Below are 21,802 nucleotides of genomic sequence, written 5' to 3'. Positions count from 1 at the left end.
ACCGAGCATTGTGTGCAGAGCCACGTGTAATAAAAATTAAAAAAAAAAATTCATGTTCACCAATAGTGCAAATAGGCCAGTGAACTACTTCCTGAGGCTGCCTCGATAGTATAAGGAAAATGAGAAACGTTTGGAGATAAAATTTTTATTGCACCTCATAGCTAGGACCAACAAGCGTCAAGGAAGATTCTACAAGAGTTTGTGCTGTCGTATGGGAAGGGAGATTTAGTGCCTCTAGAGCCCTGTGATTGTCCCAAGACTGGGTGAAGGTGCTATCATTCGTGCACTTTGCGGGAAAATGTACTGTCCTGAGACTGACCTCACTTGCAAGCAGTTTAGAGTGGGGAACCTGTGGTGAAGTTCTTAATGTACCAACAGTGTGACTTAAAACATCACGGACTACTCGCTTGCAGAGTGCTCACTTATTCGTTTTTGGTTTACCAGGCTTGACGTTGGCTATCCTTGTGTGCTCTATTGTATAAGTGAGCCAAATTGGTCCTTGGTACTACAGACGAACGGGTCTGTCACATACTGAAATCTACCGTGACCTGAGTGCTCTGGTTGAGACTAAATTGCGGTCAATCTGCCTGATAGCTAGAGGGTGAGATTTTTGCATTTATTCCGCGGCCAGGATCGGTTCAAAGGTGCCGCTCCGTGTCTGACCTCCACTGCACACTTCTCGACAGCTGCAAGTTACATTGCCTCACGAAGCAAACAGGGAAATAGGGTAACGTACTGTTCCGGCACTGTCAGGGCGTACAGGCCTTTATCTTGCTCTCAGCTGCACCTATGTAGAGAAACTTCAAAAGATTTGATCACTCAAAGTTTGCTCACTGTTAGATCAATTCAAATTGCGTTATCCACATTTTTAGCGCCGTACTACATGACTCACTCAACTAGCGAAACTGTCTAGCCACCCGGGATCCTTGTCCAGTGTAGTCTTAACTCCCCTATCAGTTTTTTATGGTATTAAATTAATATCTTGTTTAGCGTAATTGATGTTTCTTTTGGGAAAATAACTGTTGTTAGAACACTAAATTTATGCCGAAATTATTTATATAGTCCCACAGAGTTGTCTTTCAGTTTTAATACTCGCACCTGTGGGGGTATTTTTTTCGATCTTACACTGGTACTTCTGTGTTTTCTACAGTTGTTATAGTGGTTGGAAGGAGAGTTATATAATTTATGAACGCTTGTGTGCACCTCTCACGCATTCAGCTATCTGAGTAGCAGTCTCTGACATGTAGTGGACATCTGACAGATTTATAAAGACCCTAAAGTTCTTAGCTCTTACGCGCAAGTCCAAGAATTCGCATCCTGGCTTGCCACAGAAGGTTCGAAGGCTCTTTTTCAGTCATTCCACACGACGAATAATCAAAGGGCCACGAACAGTTCTGGGAACAATGCTGGAAATGGAATCTCCGTGCACTAGGCTGGTCTCCTTAACCTTTTCTGCCACTCGCTGGAATGACCGAATTATGACCTCGGTGGTTAGTCGACAGGCATCTCTTGTTCCCACGTGCGCCACAATTGGTTGCACCCTGTTCCCTAAATGACTGCTGGAATATCCTCTTCAAATGTTTAATGAGGCTCTCAGGCATACATACTGAGTGCACCTGGTGTCCTTTATTGTGCCTTACTACCATTTCCCCAACTGCCGATGATTATTAGACCACTATCCTTTCGTGTTTATCTCCCCTTGACACGAGACAGAATAGATTTCCCCAAAACAGACGCAGGGAATCCCGCTGGCTCAATTTCAGTTTCTGTGAAAACAGAACCTCCAAATTGTTGGTTAGGGGAATCGGTATAGCCCCCAGAGTTCTCCGTGGTCCTCATCCAACCTCTATAGGAAGCCTAGATATGCCATTAACAGCCTCTCGCAGTGTAGTGGACGAGTAATGACAGATCGTGTACTTTCTGCAAAGGACGCACAGAAATGGAGAGTACTTCCGGTACCTCTGGTACAGGTATCACAGGTATACGATTATCGGAAGCTCTTCCGACACATTTGCAGAAGCTGCCACTCGTTTGACAGTAGTGAGGGAGATTCCCAGCTGCTTACCAACGTCATGCAACTCATCCCGTGTTCGAGAACAGCATTCATAGTGAAGCTGCATTTTGGCTGGTGCAATGTATTACAATGCAGTGAACAAATAAATTTTAAAGGAACTTTCTGATTTTCTTTTAATGTCTTGACCTAAAAATTACTGATTTCTTATAACAATTGAAGCAAATGCACATAATGAGATTTCTATTACGACGATACTAAAACGTGTGGTAAAAATTACTGAAGTTTTGAGATCAATTACAGTTGTTGGAAAACTCAAAAACAGAGATAATTTACGGTACTTGTAGATGACATATAGGTGCTACTCCTCGCTAAGGAAAAACTACATGTAATATAATATGTTAGTCAGAATGCCTGCTACAGTAACAAAATCACAAAGTCCAATTTATTACAAATTACTCGTAGATTATATAAAGGACAATGGCAGCTTCCAAAAATTCTGAAAAAACGCACGTTTATTTGGGCGGATATACAATGAAATTCAGGTGCCATGTAGTTTGTGGGAGTAAATGTGAACCACAGACGCTAATTTGCTACGAGATAAGCTCCATATCCAAATTACTCGTACCGGTAACTTACGAAAATATAGGTTTGTAAGCGTCCTACAATTCTAAAAATAATAACCTATATCTCACACAATTATATAGTGAAATTGGAGAATGATTGTCTTAAACGATGACAGGAGTGCTTTTCTTAAAATTTTAAAAGAGCACAATTAAGTTTGAACTACAATTGCCGATAACAGTACGGGTTTACAGCTGCACTCGCTAATGTTCGAAATTTCGCAGTATAACAGTAAAAGAAACCGGATGCTAATACAACCGATGAAAGTTTGTGCAGAAGCGATGCGAACACTAAAATATGAGAATCTGGAACTTCAGATCGGTATACCAGCACTTTACAAGCGGTCTCACACAAAGGTTAGTTCCTAAGCTGGCTTTTACATCCAAATAAACGTGCGTATTGCACGGATGTTTCAGTTGGCTTTTTCTGTGCTACGCTTCTACACTGCTGTTCCGAAGAAGAACACTGCAACGTGAGGTTATCCCGACCAGAATCTCTGAACAGCGCAGCACCAGTAAAGCATATCTTCTGCCCCTTGCAGCTAACATTGCATTGACAGCCGAGTTCCAACACTTCCGTACCGCCAATGGCTTACAGCGTATGATTAATGCACCTTTTGAACTTCAGTCAGCTCAACACTTCGTTCGAATGTTCAAAAGCCTTGTGGAGAAATTCAGTCCCTCCCACACACAGGAGTACATGCTGAAATTTTTTTCTGCGCTCCTTAAACTCTGGTTTCGCAGGATAGAGCGGATCAGGTTATGGTTGTAGAGGGGGCCATAGTCAGTTACTGTCAGTTGCACAAAACACAAAAACTCTTATTTTCCTAAGAACCACTTAATTACCAAAAAGGGTTCAAATGGCTCTGGGCAGTATGGGACTCAGCATCTAAGGTCATCACTCCCCTAGAACTTAGAACTGCTTAAACCTAACAAACCGTAGCGGTCGCGCGGTTCCAGACTGTAGCATCAAGAATCGCTGGGCCAACGCGGCCGGCATTTAATTACATTTTACCTAAAAAGGATGAAAATAAAACAATATGTATTAAGGCCCAGTTAAGAAAACTTGAGATACATCCTGGGCTGAAGGCCCAAAACCACACCAAAAACAAGAACGGCTGACGGCCTGAACACAAGTTACAAATAATTGCCTTAAACAATATACTTAAAAAAAAATTTCACGTAAATAATCGCCTGAAGCCCACACACTGGACACTGAACAATTAAGGGCTTAAGGGCTGGATAACAAGAATTTCAGATAGGAGAAAGTTTCCAAATTTACTTTTTAAGCTACTTAATCTTCAAATTTTATTTTAAGTAGAGTGAAGATCTTATTTTAAAATTAAGACAAACTAAATTAATACACGGTTGAAAGCCTCGCACAGTACTTCAGACTAAAATCAAAATCACAATCTAAAACAGAACAGTGGTGCCCAGGTGGGTTCCAAGGGCCTATCTGGAGGAGGTCGCTGTACATAAGGTGAGGTAAAACAGGCAGCCAACAGTAAGGTTAAATAATTGGATGGCAACCGGGCCCAGGAAGGCTGAGGGCCTCACCAACATCCTAATCATTTCTCTTCACCCGACTAACAGCACGACAACGGAAAGTATAAGCCGAGGATGCAGCTACCAGCAGCACTAGGTCCTCAAAATTGGAGTCTAAAAACAGCCAAGGCACAATAACCACTCAAAGAAAAAAATTGAAAAAAACAACTAAAAGGCTCTCGAATTACGCTCCGTGCCGTTCAGCATCAACATGGCGAGGAAAAACACAGTGCCGGATAACTACGCAAACGACCAGCGCATGTAAGTGGGGCGTTAACGGCCACAAGGCAGAAAATATCACTGGTTCACTTCACTGATAAATAGCAACCAATTTAATAGTTAAAGACCATACAGGAAGACGGCAGCAAAATTTCGCGGACTCCAACACACCACACGTTGTTGCTAGACGGAACGGCCCAGGGTGCAACAACCGGCAATGAACGAAGAGATGTCACAGCAGTCGAGGCTTCATAACAGGTTAACTGATCACACAGCTTCAGTGTCCAGGTTGTATGTAGCTGTCGCAGGTAGCGCCTCACAATCCGACCGCGCGTGCACCTTGCCAGTGGTCCCGGCCCGACTCTGCGCCGCAACTTCCTCGCCCCTCGGTCCCAACGACCCACTACCACACACACCACCACACGGAAATATAGCGGTCACACCAAAGACGGTACAGCAGTACTAGTATGGATAAGCGCTGCTGCTGCCACTGACGGAGACCGTTACGGTAGTAATTCAGGGAGAAATAAGACGCCACTCGATTGTGACAAAAAGCCAAAGAACAAACGTCATCAAAGCGAGCTGGCCTCGGGGCATTCCTACCGCTCCTTACCATATGACGGTAAGTCGCTGGAAGAACTGTTACACGCTCGAAGGCAACGTACCAAGTCGCGGAACCAATTCGTTCCGCAAAGTCACATTAAGTGTCAGCTGCGGGATGAAGGTTTTACAGTCTTCCGAAAGAAACAGCGCTGGGAGCATGGAGTCGCGGCTGACACCGTACACTGTGGTGGACTCCCCATCAAATCCGCCGCCGCCACTGAGGCCGACACCCACCTAGCTGCCGCGTACGAATGTCCGTGGACAAGCTGCCCCGGAAGGTCATCAGGACCATCCGGAAGATCCGCTTGCCTTCGAGCTGACCACGGCGTCTACGTCTCTGGATGTGGGCGTGCACCCTGCGACTGGTTATTTGGCTGCTTCTCCCGGGCTGCTTCTCCCGGGCATAGTATGGGCTGAAAGACGTCATCGTTCGCAATTAACCTCTATATCTTCTCATGTGTTTCGAGATTTAAATGCACCACGCTCTGCTACCATTGAAATCCATAAACGAAGAAGTTGTAGGACAAGGAAAGCATGGAAGGGAGAACCCCGAATAGAGCGTCACTTATCGTTTCAATGATTACATTTATTTAACCACCTAGTAGATAGTGTCGGGAAGTTCCATGCGGACTTTCGCTGATGATGCTGTAGTATACAGAGAAGTTCCAGCATTAGAAATTTGCAGCGAAATGCAGGAAGATCTGCAGCGAATGGTTGGGGGAGTAGCAACTGACATTTAACATCGACAAATGTAATGTATTGCGAATACATAGAAAGAAGGATCCATTATTGTATGATTATATGACAGCGGAACAAACACTGGTAGCAGTAACTTCTGTAAAATATCTGGGAATATGCGTACGGAACGATTCGACGTGGAATGATCATATAAAATTAATTGTTGGTAAGGCGGGTGCCAGGTTGAGATTCATTGTGGGAGTCCTTAGAAAATGTAGTCCATCAACAAGGGAGGTCGCTTACAATAAACTCGTTCCACCTATACTTGAGTATTGCTCATCAGTGTGGGATCTGTACCAGGTCGGGTTGACAGAGGGGATAGAGAAGATCCAAAGACGAGCGGCGCGTTTCGTCACAGAGTTAACTGGTAAGTGTAACAGCGATAAGGAGATGTTTAGCAAACTCAAGTGGCAGACTCTGCAAGAGAGGCTCTCTGCATCGCGGTGTAGCTTGCTCGCCAGGTTTTGACAGTGTGCGTTTCTGGATGAGGTATCGAATATATTGCTTGCTCCTACTTATACCTCCCGAGGAGGACACGAATGTAAAATTAGAGAGATTCGAGCACGCCACGAGGCTTTCCGGCAGTCGTTCTTCCCGCGAACCATACGCGATTGGAACAGGAAAGGGAGGTACTGAAAGTGGCACGTAAAGTTCCCTCCGCCACACACCGTTGGGTGGCTTGCTGAGTATAAATTTAGATGTAGATAACAGCATGAATTTCGTAAATATAGCGAACACAGATGGTTTTTCCCCAACAAGCCACGAAACTCAGTACCGCAATAAATATAAAGTTGTTAATTTTTTTTAAATATTTCTTTCCTTTTAAAAGAGAAGCTGCTCAAGGGGCAGCAACAAAGATACCATTGAAAGCTTAAAAACTAAGTTACTTGTGGCTTTCAAAAAATTTTGGGTAGTTGATTCAATTTTTTTTAATCAAACAGGCCTTTAACACAAGAGGTCAAAGGCACTACTAAAATCAGCGTACATTCTACTGAAAATTTGATCAAGTACCAAAACAACAAATTGTACTACGGTTGCCCGCACGTGAGGCAATTACAAACCCAGTTTATGCTCAAACCCGTAATTATGTTTAAGAGCTCTGGAAATATTCGTGTAACATAATAATCAAAACTGTACTTTGTGCTTATACTAGTTTAGAAACAAAAATTTACCTACGTGAAATCCATAACGTGGGCAATACATGCATATTCCAAAGGACATGTAGAACCTTAAGTTAAAATTTAAAAGGGGTTCCATTGATCGGAACATTAAATTGCAAAGCCACTAATTAACTTAAATTTTCTTAGCAGGTGGCGCGAAACACTACGCCAAGGTAATTGCGGACGTGTCTCAAAGGCAGCCAATAAGCTAGAAGCCCCTGCGTCCACCAGCGGCTGAAAAACTATCGGCGGAGCTCAGAGGACTACGTAGTACTGTTAATAAACACCACTTAGTCGAAACATTGGCCACGCATTCAAATAAACATGTTATTCCAATATTAATGACCAGCCTCTCAACAAATTTCAAAAATTTGTGTTTCATCAGTTTTACAAAATATCAAGAATGCGTGCTAGTGGAAAAGCTAATATCTGTTAAACCATTTAGCTAAATAAAATTTGGTACAGCTTAATAAATGCCCAGAGAATAAGGTGTGCTAGTAATTAAGCCAAACCACAGCGCAAGGAACCTTGCGTAATCCAAATAGTTTTGAAAGGTAAATGACGAGTTTACCTCTACCAGGCAGTAGTTAATAATTTCATCTTCCAAGCAATGTTTCCTTCCATCATATTTAGATATGATAATGTACAACACGATTTTAACTTTTATTAAATACGGGAAACTTCTTCTAAAGCAAACAAAGTTTAAAATAAAACAGTAAATGCAAATTTCTTAAAAACACACAAGACCGCAATTCAATGTACAAAATTTTTTGCCACTATATCAATAGGAAAATATAACATTAACGTTAACTACGGAATTTAATATTTGACATGGCGTATAGCAACAGAAGTACACTCCTATGATGCTCTCATTGGTACACAGAAATTCACAATACAATCACAGTTAAATATACAGCCAAAAATTTGACTGATCAGAAATATAAATAATCTGAAGCAACAGGGCCTTAGCTCAGATAATTACGCTCAAACAAATATTTCACTAAGCCACTAAGCGCCGACAATTCATACAGGCTTATCATAGTGTGAGAAATACTGACCATGGGCGAATGAATGGAAGGTATTTGATAATTCAGACAATATATAGTACAGCTCCCAGCATCCAGTCCCACACAGCACGGAATATCAAAGCTGGACAAATCAGTGGGAGCGCGCAGAAGCTCCTTACTCGGCTCAGTGGCGTAACTACGACTTCAGCTATCGGCCGACTGGCCCATTATGTCTGGAACGTGGCCTGTAAAGCTCTCTAGTCCGCTGTTACTCGCTGCCTGGCTGTTGCTGTCCTATCAAAGCTACTCAATGGCTACTTAAGGACTCAGCGTCAGGACACAATAGATTCGCGCTTCCAATAATTGCGCCAGTTACGCCCGAAATCAAGGTCCGCGAAATCGATTGCTAGGCCCAGTGGCTCAAGTGTAATTGCGTCAGGTGGTATTTTGTCAGGACCATTGTTTACGTATCGCAGACAAATCAACGTTAGAAGAGGTGACAACATGTAATATCGCAACCTTTTCCAGTGACCGAGTGATGGTGAATATACACTGACGGCGCTACGAAGCTGCAAATCACGTCTGCTTTAAATCAACGCTGCAATGGTCGTGCGCATTAGTTACCTTTGAAACTGGAGGTGGTGAGCTGACGTGAGGCAAGAATTCCTTTAAAGCGACAAAGACGCCATTATCAGCATCTCACTGAGTTTGAAGTAGTTTGTCTAATACGGCTACGAACAGCTGGATGTTCCCTCTGTCATACTGCAGAAAGACTTGGCAAGAATGTACCCACTGCATATGAATGCTGGCAGCGGCGGTCAAAAGAGCGTATTCTTGCAAGAAGACTGCGCTCCAGACGGTCACGTATCATTACCGAGAGGGAAATCCATCGAGTTCGGCATATGGCCTTAGCGTTTAATACTGCACCTGCAGCAGCAATTTCTGCCGGAGTTCCTAAAACACAGGGGCACAACGAACTCTGCCGGCCGCGGTGGTCTCGCGGTTCTAGGCGCGCAGTCCGGAACCGTGCGACTGCTACGGTCGCAGGTTCGAATCCTGCCTCGGGCATGGATGTGTGTGATGTCCTTAGGGTAGTTAGGTTTAAGTAGTTCTAAGTTCTAGGGGACTAATGACCACAGCAGTTGAGTCCCATAGTGCTCAGAGCCATTTTTTTTTGCACAACGAACTCTTGCAAGTCCGTTACTTCAAGGACAGCTCCGAGTCAGATACCCTGTAGTGTGTATTCTTCTGACCTCAAACCATCGCCATTAGCAACTTGGTATCGAGCGAGAGCTCATTGCACGGCAGGGTGGAGTTCTGTTGTGTTTTCTGATGAATGTGGCTCTGCCCCTGAGCCAGTGATGGCCGTCTGTTGGTTAGGAAGATGCCAGTTGAGGACCCGAAACAAACTAGTCTTCATGTTAGATACATGAGAACTACAGCAGGCGTTATACGATTTCATGCAGTCACGGCAATAAGTATTCATACAGTAGGTGGTAACAAACTACGACGGTGTGTTGGGATAGTAAATCACCCACAGCGCCGATACGAGTAAGTACGATGATGTAGCGTCAGATAACCATGTTCTTGGTAATGAAGCTTCCCGCATGCCATGAATCTATTCTGGGAAAGTAAAACGTGTTACACTTCCCACGGTCTACGACAGGGCTAAATGTATTGATAGAGTGGACTACTTTCAACCAAACAAACGGCTGGCGCAGCCCTGGAGTGCATGCCACACTTTTGTAGTCGTGTGCGGCCCTGAAGCAACAGCACGTCGGACGTAGGTACCGTGGAACAGCAGAATGGGCCGCAAGAGGATGTAAATGACCATTGAGGAACGAAACATCGCTGTCGCCCAATATCTTCAACACAAGTCGTATGTCGAAATTGCGATCGTCATAGGACGAAGCCGAGCGACTATGCAATCTATCATCAAGCAATATACAGTGAACGACACGGTCGTCCACAGACGCTTACAACAAGAGAGACGAGAATGCTACTAAGAATCATCAAGAAAACAAGAAAACGACAGCGTCGGCACTATCCGCATATGTACATGACCACTTCCGAATTGTTATCACTCCAAGGGCAGTTCCTACCATTCTCAATCGTTCGGGCTACAGAGCCAAGGTCCCGAGACGAAAGCCCTAAATCAGCAGAAAGAACAGGAAGTGGCGGATGTAATTCGCGAAACAGCATGTATCCAAGACAACAGACTTCTGGGATACTGTATTGTTTAGTGTTGAAAATAAATTTAGTATCGCGCACAATGATGGTAGTATCTTGGTCTGGAGAAGACCGAATACAGACCTCGACCGAAACAACATTCAACCCACGGTGATGCACGAAGGTGGTGCAGTGATGGTATGACGCTGTGTCAGCCTCCGGTGTCGGAAAATTACTGTTTGTGGAAGGTACCAAGGACAGATTTATGTATGTGTACATTCTCAAATAGAACTTACAGCAGAGTAATGACGCCTTGAGTCTTTCTAGAAATGATTACTTCCAACAGGACAATGATCCCCGACATACGGCGCGAATTGTCCGGCTGTGGTTGCTCTACAACACTCCACACACAAGAGCTCTGAGTGCGGACATGAGTCTCAACGAACACTTGTAGAGCGAGCTGGAAACACGAGTGAGAAAACACGACATCCGTAGTAAAGCCTTTTTGAAAGAGTCTCTCCTACGAGAATGGAAAGGTATCACGTCAGAAACTACAAGAAAATTGGTCCATTCCATGCCACGGAGGATACGAGAAGTAATACATCGGAAGGGTATGCATACGAAGTGTTAAACATGTTCTGGCTTTGTTAGAAGTCTCATATTCTGTTGTACGAATACTTAATTCCCAGCGCAGTAGAGAACTTAGCAGACGTTTTTGTGTTTTGTTTTGTAAAGGCTTGTTGATTGTCGTTCTATATACCAGCATAGCTGCATTGGCTTTGGGGACTGGCCAAAGCGTATAGTGCATATCCAATTAGTGTTATTTGTTTCGTATTGTCAATAAAGGCAGTTTACTTTTCCACGCTGAATACTTGTTTCCATTACTGTATGTCAGCAGGAGCAATCTCGTGATTATTCCACTCACCCTCATTACAAATTTGTTCTTCATTCTCAGTCTGGTGATTCGACCTGTCGTGCTGCCATTATGAACAGAATTTGAGTGATGTTTTGCAGAATAACGCTCACCCACATACCGCTGTTGTAACCCAATATGTTCTACAAAGATTTAACATGCCTTCTCCTTCTCGATCACCATATCTGTCTGCAGTTGAGCATACGTGGGACATAAAGACGACAACTCCAGTGTCATCCACAACCAGCATTAATCGTCATTTTACTGGCCGACCAAGTGCAACAGGCATGGAACGCCATCCCACCACAATGTGACACGCAGCAGCTGTACAACAAAATGCAAACACTTTTGTATGCTTACACTCAACAGTCTGGTGGTTACACTGGTTATTAATGTACCACCATTTCACATTTGCAATGGGTCAATTCGCGTTTACATTAACCTGCGATCCTGTAATGTTAATCACAAAAATATGTTACCTAGACAAAAACATTTCCTAAATTTCATAACTGAACTTTAATTATTTTTGATGTTGCGATACTTTTTTCCGTGAATGCACATCAAATGAAATTTGACTTTTTCAAAATTGGGGACGATCTGTCTAAAATACTCTGCTTTCATTTTAAACTGAAGGGTAAGTCTTCCAATTTATTTGATGCGGGACGCCATGAATTCCTCTCCTGTGGCAACCTCTTCGCCTCACCATAGCACGTGCAACTATCTATCTATCTATCTATGTATCACTTTAGCCTTGTCCCGCAATTACGCAGGGTCAGCCACCATTAATCGGATTTGGCATGTTAATGGTGATTCTCTTCCTGCCGCCACCCTGTACTCCCCCCCTCCAACCCCCCCCCCCCCCCCCGGACGGAATTAGTGTACCCCAACTGTCTGCGTCGAGTGTAATCCATGGAATAGTGAGAATGTGTGCGGATGTCTGCGAGCCGTGTAACTGAGGCGGAACATTGGGATTAGCCTGGTATTCACAAAGCGGGATGTGGAAAACAACCTAAAAACCACGTCCAGGCTGATCGGCACATCGGCCCTCGTCGTTAACCCGCTGGGTTCTTAGAAGTTTCTTCCTTAAACTATGTCCTATGTTCGATACTGTTGGACTTACCTTGGCCAGAAATGCCCTTTTTGCCAACACTGGTTTCCTTTTTATGTGCAGCTTGCTCCGTCCATCATTGGTTATTTTGATGGCTACGTAGCAGAGTTCTTTAACTTCATCTACTTCGTGATCCCCAACGCTGGTGCTAAGTTCCTCGTTGTTCTCATTTGCGGGACCGGTACATCTCGCTACTTTCGTCTTTCTTCGGTGTACTCTCAGTCTGTGTCCTGTACTCATTAAAATGTTTATTTCATTCAGCATTTCCTGTAATTTTCGTCTTTTTAATTGAGTATAGGATATCAGCACTAAATCTTACAGTCGATAAACACAATTTTTAATTCGAATAGTTTGTTCCTGATCTTCTACTCTTATTGTTCCTTCTTGGCTCTTATACATTTTGTATACTGCCCGTCTTTCCCTATATTACCCACAATTTTCTCAGGATTTCAAACATCTTCAACCATTTTGCATTGTCGAACGCTTTTACCAATTTTACAGATCCTTTAAACATGTCTTGCTTTTTCTTTAGTCTTATCAACCGTCAGAACTGCTTCTGGGTTGCCTTTACGTTTTGTAAAGCCGAACTAATCTTCAGCTAACAGATCCTCAGTTTTCTTTTCCATTGTTCTCTATATTATTTTTCTCAGCAAGTTGAATGCATAAGATGTTAACTTGATTCTCCGATAATTCTCGCAGCTGTCAGCGATGTTTTTCCCAAAGTGTGATGGTGTGTCGCCGGTCTCATGCATTCTACAAATCAACATGAATAAACGTCTTGTTGTCATTTCCTCTAATGATTTTAGAAATTCAGATAGGATGTCATCAATTCCTTCTGTGTTATTACATCTTAAATCTTCCAAACCTCTTTTAAATTCTGATCCTAGCAGTGGATCACCAGTCTCTTATATATCGACTCCTGTTTCTTCTATCAAATCATCAGGTAAGTCTTCCCCCTCATAGGGGCTTCAGTCTATTATCTCCACCTATACGCTCTCTCTTCTGTATTTAACAGTGGAATTTACACTGCCATCCTAATATTATAAGCCTTGAATTTAACTACACGAAAGGTTGTTTTGGCTGTTTTGTGTTCTAAGTCAGTCCTTCGCAGAATCATGTCTTTTAAGATTCTTTCAAATTTTTCATCTGTTTCCATTCAGCTTTTCTGCACTTCTTATTTATTTCATTCATAAGTGATTTATATTTCTGTATTCCCAATTATAACTGAATATTTTTGTCCTTTCTTTTTTCATCGAGCAGCTGAAGTATTTTTTGTTACTCATTGTTTCTTCAAAGCCGGCCAGGGTGGCCGATCGGTTCTAGGCACTATAGTCTGGAGCCGTGCGACAGCTATGGTGGCAGGTTCGAATCCTGCCTCGGGCGTGGATGTGTGTGACGTCTTTAGGTTAGTTAGTTTTAAGTAGTTCTAAGTTCTAGGGAACTAATGACCTCAGAAGTTAAGTCTCATAGTGCTCAGAGCCATATTTTGGTTTCTTCCCAGTTTCCTTCTTCGTACCTATGGTTTTCTTACTAACTTCTGTGGTAGCCCTTTTTATAGACGTACATTCCTCTTCACCTAAACTATCTGCTGAGCTATTTCATATCGTAGTATTTATGAGCTCAGAGAACTTCCAAGTTTATCTCTTCATTTCGTGGTACTTCCTTATCTCACTTCTTAGCGAACTGATTCTTCCTAACTTGTGTCCCCAACTTCAGCCTTCTCTTTATTACTACTGAATTGTGATTTGTGTCTATATGTAGTCCTGGGTACACCTTACAGGTTAGTATCTGATTTAGGAATCTCTGCCTGACAATGATGAAATCTAACTGATATATTCCCTTATCTCTTGGACTTTTCCAAGTATAACCTAATATACTTCCTCTATCTCTTCATCTTCGCCTTGACACTTCGGTAGGTGTGCCTAAACTATCGTTGTCGGATTTCATTTGCTGTCGATCCTGAACTGTTCACAGTAACCCACTCCCCGCCCTACTTCCCTATTGACAACGAATCCTACTCCCGTTATTCTATTTGCTGGTGCTGTCGGTATTACATTGTAATCGTCTGACTAGGAATCCTTGTCTTCTTTCCATTTTGCTCCATTGGCGTCCATTACATCTGGATTGAGCCTTAACATTTTACTTTCCAGATTTCCTAGCTACCCTATCACCTCCAAACTTTTGACAATCCACGACCCGTCTCGTAGAATGTTATCCTTTCGATGGTTATTGGTCATTCAGTCTTTTTCTCATGGGCACTCCCCCCTCCCCCTGAAGATTGAGTGAGGGACTAGTTCTCGTATTTTTTGGCACTGCAGAGATCATCATGACCCTTATTCAGTTACAGGCCACATGACATGTGAAGACAAACTATGTGACCACTTTATTAAAGACACATGATTTGTCTTCATATGTCATGTGGCCTGTAACTAAATGAGGGTCATTAATCAAGTGGTCCTCCCCCCATGAACCATGGACCTTGCCATTGGTGGGGAGGCTTCCGTGCCTCAGCGATACAGATAGCCGTACAGTAGGTGCAACCACAATGGGGGGTATCTGTTAAGAGGCCAGACAAAGATGTGGTTCCTGAAGAGAGGCAGCAGCCTTTTCAGTAGTTGCAAGGGCAACAGTCTGGATGATTGACGGATCTGGCCTTATAACAATAACCAAAACGGCATTTCTGTGCTAGTACTGCGAATGGCTGAAAGCAAGGGGAAACTACGGCCGTAATTTTTTCCCGAGGGTATGCAGATTTCCTGTATGATTACATGATGATGGCGTCCTCTTGGGTAAAATATTCCTGAGGTAAAATAGTCCACCATTCGGATCTCCGGGCGGGGACTATTCAAGAGGATGTCGTTATCAGGATAATGAAAACTGGTGTTCTACGGATCGGAGCGTATAATGTCAGATCCCTTAACGGGGCAGGTAGGTTAGAAAATTTAAAAAGGGAAATGGATAGGTTAAAGTTACATATAGTGGGAATTAGTGAAGTTCGGTGGCAGGAGGAACAAGACTTCTGGTCACGTGACTTCAGGGTTATAAACACAAAATCAAACTGGGGTAATGCAGGAGTAGGTTTAATAGGAAAAGGAAAATTGGAATGCGGGTAAGCTACTTCAAACTCAATATTGAACGCACTATTGTGGCCAAGTTAAATACGAAGCCCACACCTACTACAGTAGTACAAGTTTATATGCCAACTAGATCTGAAGATGACGAAGAAATTGAAAACATGTATGATGAAATAAAAGAAATTATTCACATAGCGAAGCGTGATGAAACTTTAATAGTCATGGGTGACTGGAATTCTGTAGTAGGAAAAGGGAGAGAAGAAAACGTAGTAGGTGAATATGGATAGGGGCTAGTAAATGAAAGAGGATGCCGCCTGGTATAATTTTGCACAGAGCACAACTTACTCACAGCTAACACTTAGTTTCGAATCTTGAAAGAAGGTTGTATACATGGAAGAACCCTGGAGATACTAAAAGGTATCAGATAGGTTAAATAATTGTAAGACAGAGATGTAGGAACGAGGTTTTAAATTGTAAGACATTTCCAGGGGCAGATGTGGGTTCTGACCACAACCTATTGGTTATTAACTGTAGATTAAAACTGAAGAAACTGCAAGAATGTGGGGATTTAAGGAGATGGGACCTGGATAAACTGAAGGAACCTGAGGTTGTACAGAATTTCAGGGAGAGCATAAAGGAACAATTGACAGGAATGAGGGAAAGAAATACAGTAGAAGAAGAATGGGTAACTTTGAGAGATGAAGTAGTGAAGGCAGCAGAGGGTCAAGTAGGTAAAAAGACGAGGGCTAGTAAAAATCCTTGGGTAATAGAAGAAATATTGCATTTAATTGCTGAAAGGACAAAATATGAAAGTGCAGTAAATGAAGGAGGCAAAAAGGAATACAAACGTCTTAAATATAAGATCGACAGGAAGAGCAAAATGGCTAAGCAGGAATGGCTACATGACAAATGTAAGGATGTAGAGGCTTATCTCGCTAGGGGTAAGATATATACTGCCTCCAGGAAAATTAAAGATACCTTTGGAGATAAGAGAACCACTTGTATGAACATCAAGAGCTCAGATGGAGACCCAGTTCTAAGCAAAGAAGGGAAAGCAGAAAGGTGGAAGAAGTATATAGAGGGTCTATACAAGGGCGATGTACTTGAGGACAATATGGAAAAGGAAGAGGATGTAGATGAAGATGAAACGGGAGATACGATACTGCGTGAAGAGTTTGATAGAGCACTGAGAGACCTGAGTCGAAACAAGGCCCCCGGAGTAGACAACATTCCATTGGAACTAGTGACGGTCTTGGGAGAGCCAGTCCTGACAAAGCTCTACCATCTGGTGGACAAGATGTATGAAACAGGCGAAGTAACCTCAGACTTCAAGAAGAATATAATAATTCCACTCCCAAAGAAAGCAGGTGTTGACAGATGTGAAAATTACCGAACAATCAGTTTACTAAGCCACAGCTGCAAAATACTGACACGAATTCTTTACAGACGAATGGAAAACCTGGTAGAAGCCGACCTCGGGGAAGACCAGTTTGGATTCCGTAGAAATACTGGAACACGTATAGCAAAACTGACCTTACGACTTATCTTAGAAGAAAGAATAAGGAAATGCAAACCTACGTTTCTAGCATTTGTAGATTTAGAGAAAGCTTTTGACAATGTTGACTGGAATACTCTCTTTCAAATTCTAAAGGTGGCAGGGGTAAAATACAGGGAGCGGAAGGCTATTTACATTTTGTACAGAAGCCAGATGGCAGATATGAGAGTCGAGGGACATGAAAGGGAAGCAGTGGTTGGGAAAGGAGTAAGACAAGGTTGTAGCCTCTCTCCGATGTTATTCAAAACTGTATATTGAGCAAGCAGTAAAGGAAACAAAAGAAAAATTCCGAGTAGGTATTAAATTCCATGGAGAAGAAATAAAAAACTTTGAGGTTCGCCGATGACATTGTAATACTGTCAGAGACAGCAAAGGGCTGGGAAGAGCAGTTGAATGGAATGGACTGTGCCTTGAAGGGAGGATATAAGATGAACATCAACAAAAACAAAACAAGGATAATTGAATGTAGTCAAATTAAGTCGGGTGATGCTGAGGGTATTAGATTAGGAAATGAGACACTTAAAGTAGTGAAGGAGTTTTGCTATTTGGGGAGCAAAATAACTGATGATGGTAGAAGTAGAGAGGATATAAAATGTAGACTGGCAATAGCAAGGAAAGCGTTTCTGATGAAGAGAACTTTGTTAACATCGAGTACAGATTTATGTGTCAGGAAGTCGATTCTGAAAGTACTTGTATGTAGTGTAGCCATGTACGGAAGTGAAACATGGACGATAAATAGTTTGGACAAGAAGCGAATAGAAGCTTTCGAAATGAGGTGTTACAGAAGAATGCTGAAGATTAGATGAATAGATCACATAACTAATGAGGAAGTATTGAATAGAATTAGGGAGAAGAGAAGTTTGTGGCACAACTTGACAAGAAGAAAGGATCGGTTGGTAGGACATGTTTTGAGGCATCAAGGGATCACCAATTTAGTATTGTAGGGCAATGTGGAGGGTTAAAATCGTAGAGGGAGGCCAAGAACGAGTAAATTAAGCAGATTCAGAAGGATTTAGGTTGCAGTAGGTACTGGAAGATGAAGAAGATTGCACAGGATAGAGTAGCATTCAGAGCCCGCATCAAACCAGTCTCAGGACTGAAGACCACAACAACAACAACAACAACAACATAATAAAGTGGTTTCCATTGCCTTCTGCAGCCTCATCCTGTTAATCATTGCTGATTATGCCTCCATTAGAGGTTGTTTCCCATCCCAACGAACCCAACAACAGAGTGTCCTGAACCGATGTACTCTTCTCCGCCGTCTTTGACAGGCCGTTGGGTAAATGATATCGATATTTTGTGCCGGAAGTCTTCGGCAGTAATTGTTGTTGATTTTTATTCAAAATTTAAGAAGTGGCGGGTTTAGAACCCTGGACCGAGCACGTTTCGTTTAGTAATCAAGCGCTACCCCTACCTCACGCTTGCATTTGTCTTGTTACAAAAGTTACACGTCACGTCTTCGTCTACAGATCTTTATGGTCACTTGACATCAGTTAAGCGACCTCACGTTTGACTAAAGGAAGTGAATATACATCATTTTAAAATTGTCTGATGATTTTCAAATCCTCTATAAATTTACACTGTTTGTGTACCGGTACATAGATGCCTATTCAACTGGCCACAAACAGTTATTACACAGAATGGAAATATTTCGTGAAAAGTTTCATTAAGGCTATACGCGCTGCAACGATATCACGTCACTTACTCCTGTAGTAGGCTGTCGTAAATCTAGTTCATGTGTGTGTCGCCGTGTGTAAGCGGTGGCTTTCGTCAGGACTTCCCCCACTGCTCGAACGTCAGCTCGGTTCTGCGCTGATAAATAATGCACTGGTCCCCAGGGAGCAGGCTACCCGCAAAACACGGGCACTGCAGCAGCAGACGAGCGGTGACAGGTGGACTGCTGGCTGCAGGCGTATAGTCACCGGACCAAACAGCACTCTGCTTTAAGCAGATGACACGTTAGCTGGCGGCGACTTTTGGTTAGTATTTGATATGTTTTTATTTTTCTGTGTAAAGGAAAAGCAATCGTCAAAATAAAAAGATGGGAACTGCCTTACCAAGTTACGGGAGGAACGTACAGAAAAACGACTCCGAATCACGGAACCACTTTTTAACGTAAAACTAGCTTTCGGCGTATGTAAATACTGATGGAAGCCTAGGACTTGAAAAAATGGAGCCTGAACTTTTGGATTATGATCTGAAACTTTACCAGTTGGGTACATAGCAACCCATTTTGTAGCTTTTCGTTTATTACTCGACAGTAAAAGGATACCTTATGGTTATTTTCCAGTTTTAGTTTTTTCTCATATCTGCCAAAGTGAGTTACAAATTTGCGATTGTCTCAGTTTTCCTCTACTGTTGGATGACAAGTGAACCACATCTTACCTCAAACGCTCAGCATATATATCACTCATCCAAAAAAACTTTAGTATGGGTTATTCGGATGTAAAACTGCAAATCGTCTAATGAGACGCATTTCCGTGATCTCCCATTCAACGTTTATGAGAAGAACTTTGATAACGCGAAGAAGCAGAATATCGATACAACAGCACCAAAAACACACTTATTTCAGTGTAGTGGCGTAAAGCTATGTTTCCCTTTCCATAAAATAATCAAGCTGTCTAAACAAGAAACTTTTTTCTGATGCCTCGGGCATGGATGTGTGTGATGTCCTTAGATTAGTTAGGTTTATGTAGTACTAAGTTCTAGGGGACTGTTGACCTCAGAAGTCCAATAGCGCTCAGAGAGATTATTTTTCTGCTGACCTGATATTCTAGTATAGCTAATTATCGTTCAAAGTGCAGATGTGGAATTTCAATGAACTGGTCAAAGTAAAGTTGAACAGAGCAGTATACACATCTAACTATAGCTTGTTCTTCATTCAAGCAGTCCAGTACCAAGCGCCAAACCAATTACATTTCCAAACGATAATACTGGTTTGTCAATAATATAAACTGCCTTTTACCAACCATATTGTAGCATACGCTGGTCCTGCGGTGCAGGGAGTTTACTGTGTAGAGCAGACAGAAGTTTTGCTGATAAAATCACGATTGTGTAATTTGACTTATGGTTTTCCACGTGTTATCTCACGAAATCAGCTACCTTTATTATGTGGAGCTTATATTGCGTGAAGAAGTACACACCAAGATGTTCGCAATATTTTGTTGTTTTCGGTTTGTTTTGGATCCTTTTGTATCGATATTTTGTTTCTCGCCGTTTACCAATGTTCTTCACTTAGACGACGAGTCGGTGTTTATTCAAATGTCTCTCATGGTAAGACGCGGAATTTTGCATGTGAGTGGCTCATACATAGTATTGGCAACTATTCCGACTTTATGTATGGCCCGTACATTTCTGTAGTCGTCCCGCTTCCCCACATACGAGTAACGACATGTCTGTGACCGAAGGTCTTTGTCCACAGTAAATACATGCATCGATATCAGAGACATGTAACTAGTTACACAAGTTTAACAATTTACTCTTCATGGCGATTTCATGTAACGTCTTTCAATACATTATCATGGTAAATACTCGCCAGCCAAGGGAAACAGTGACATGTCGTTGTGGGTATGTATACCAAACAAAACGAAGGCGATTCGTCTTATATTTTACACGACAGATTTTCAAGTGTTCGTTAATACTGTTTTATGCACTAACAATGTTGTGTGTTCATACGAAATGAGAAATTGGTGAGAAACATAGCGACTGCAAATTGGTTATTCTTATTTATCGTTACTGCGATAGTCGTAATTGGATGTCAGAGTTTCTGAAGTTTTCACGCCACCCATAGAGGAATCTTGGAATGCCGTCGAGCAGCTATGCGACATTTTCGTCACCCTCGATGGTAGTTAAGAATAAAGTCATCAAAAAGTTTTAAAAATGTTTTGCACCAGAGAAATTCTTACATGGCTATCAATCGGTGTGGCATCGGTAATGTTCATCTTTAGCATTTTGCATATGTTTTGTTCGAACAACGTTTAAATAACTATCGTTAAATAATGGACAAGTAACTAACCCGAAATTAAATAACTATCGTTAAATAATGGACAAGTAAGTAACCCGAAATTTTTTAACGATAACCATGGAAACCATGTTACCAGGTGCTTTGTTTCTGGGCACGAGCACAAAAAATAATTGGAAAGTAAGAACCATGAGGATCCGAGAGGAAACTCTTATACTGTTGATCTCACTGCTGTGGATATATCTGGAGTAATCACCTTATACGCAACATTAATCGGCTCCGTAGTATCGTGCACAGTGGCCGGAATCTCTTTGTACATTACTTATGTTATGTCAACCCACAGAAAGAATTATATTGACGCCAATTATATCAGTTGTATAGGAACTTGCTAGATAGGACTGCCTTTCCCGACTCAAGTATAAATATATTCATGGTTTAACACGGCTGTTGCTACTGGTGAATTGTGGCAGGGCGTCTGCCAAGTTGAAACATGGCCCCTCACCTCCCCCATCCAACATTTTCTGCTAACAAAGTCAAATTATAAACCATACAATGATAATACTTTTCTTGGCCATGCCACTACACGAAAAAACGGCTGAAATCTCCCAAGACCAGCTTCCCTGGCTAACGGCCCACAGAGGCAACAAAAATTAGATTTTTCATAGTTTCGTATAATTACTGACCTAATTCGAAAATTATAATGGTACCATTAAGAGGTACAATCTTGCATTAACCGTTTAATATAATAAGTCAAGTATTAAAGTTAGAAAATGCGTACGTGTCCTGAAGGTGTGTAACTCCCTGCATGCGAAAGTGTTCAGATGTCTGCGAGCCGTGAAACTGAGGCGGGTCGTAAGGACCAGCCCGTTATTCACCTAGGGGGATGTGGAAAACCGCCTGAAAACCACATCCAGGCTGGCTGGCATGCTGGCCCTCTTCGTTAATCCGCCGGGCGGATTCGATCCAGGGCCGGCGTGCCTACCCGAGTCGAGGAAGCTGCGCGTTAGCGCGCTCGGCTAACCAGGTGGGTTAGTTAAACCACTGTACATACACAATAATTCTCATCAGTATTCTGTTTCTACTGAAAACCAAACACTGTCTGTCTATACGCCA

Source organism: Schistocerca gregaria, chromosome 1, assembly GCF_023897955.1.
Source record: "Schistocerca gregaria isolate iqSchGreg1 chromosome 1, iqSchGreg1.2, whole genome shotgun sequence".
NCBI lineage: Eukaryota > Metazoa > Arthropoda > Insecta > Orthoptera > Acrididae > Schistocerca > Schistocerca gregaria.
The sequence above is the reverse complement of the archived record's forward strand: the minus strand, read 5'-3'. Positions refer to the sequence as shown.